Raw genomic sequence first — 1,131 nt, 5'->3', positions numbered from 1 at the left:
CCACTAATCAATCTAACCTAAGCAATAACGATAAGCAAATATAAATAAAGAAAAAAAATACGACATAAAAGGGAGATGCAACAAGGTCATCTTGCAAATGCACGAAGCCAACGAGAACTTCAAGAAACCTGCAGAGTGAAGGGCCTGGCACGTCATCGTCATGCGCCACTGTCCCTGCGAAACGATTTTTGTCACTTCAGCGACATGTCGACGAAGGTGGGACCGCTGTCTGCTTCATGTCAGACACTTCAGAGCTATTTTGAACGTATAGGCCTAGCAGAGTTGAGTAGCAGAGCTTTAGTCTTTGCGTCATGTCATTTGCCTTACAGAAGAAAGGGAGTGTCATGTCACTTCAGAATTGCTCTGGCGTAAGCACGAGAGGAAGGGCAAATGTTTTTTCTTTATGTTATTTCAGAAAAGATCTGGCGCATAAAAGAGAAACAGGGCTTTTGTTACTGTTGCATGTCATTTTCGGAACATATCAACGCACGGACGAGTTAGCGCTTTTGCTTCATATCACTTCAAAATATTTCAACGTACAAACGTAAGCCAAAACATTTGTATTTTGGTTAATTTCCCTACAAAAGAAGAGCAAGGCTTTTGTTTTTTTTTGCTTCAGATCATTCTAAAAAGGTTTCGAGCTTTATGATACAGCTTCGCTCGGCCGCCGTTCCAGGTTCGAAATAAAAGTGAGAGTTTCCGTCTGTTTCGTTTCACTTAACCAACGTGTCAGCGCACAAACAAGGGGTAAAAATATAATTTCTGTTCAGCGTCACTCCAAAAACGTTTCTATAGACCTAATAACGAGAGGTAAGGGTTTTGATATTATTTAACGTCATTTCAGAAACGTTTCGAGTCGCAAGCAAGAGGAGGGGGGGGGCTTTGATCTTTTTACCATGTTATTTCAACAACGATCCAGCGCATAAACAGGGATTCGAATTCCCTTCCATGCCACTCCAGCCAGCACATGAAACAAGTGGCAGAGAGTCGCATCAAAAACGAAGGGGCGTGGCTTCTGCAATCACTCCACGCCACTTCAAGAAACGTTTCGACGAAAGCCAAAAAGAAAAAAAGGTAAGGCTCTACAAACGTCAGAAAACGCGACCGACCGAGAGGCTGGGGGATGTAGCT

General features: G+C 43.0%; 1 long non-coding RNA gene across 1 annotated transcript in view; it reads right to left on the bottom strand.

Moving 5' to 3' along the window:
- LOC119587968 overlaps nt 1-1,131 on the bottom strand; it is a 48,206-nt gene that overhangs the window by 849 nt on the left and 46,226 nt on the right. The gene's annotated exons all lie outside the window — the stretch shown is intronic.

Source organism: Penaeus monodon, chromosome 23 (assembly GCF_015228065.2).
Source record: "Penaeus monodon isolate SGIC_2016 chromosome 23, NSTDA_Pmon_1, whole genome shotgun sequence".
Lineage (NCBI taxonomy): Eukaryota > Metazoa > Arthropoda > Malacostraca > Decapoda > Penaeidae > Penaeus > Penaeus monodon.
The sequence above is the reverse complement of the archived record's forward strand: the minus strand, read 5'-3'. Positions and strand labels throughout refer to the sequence as shown.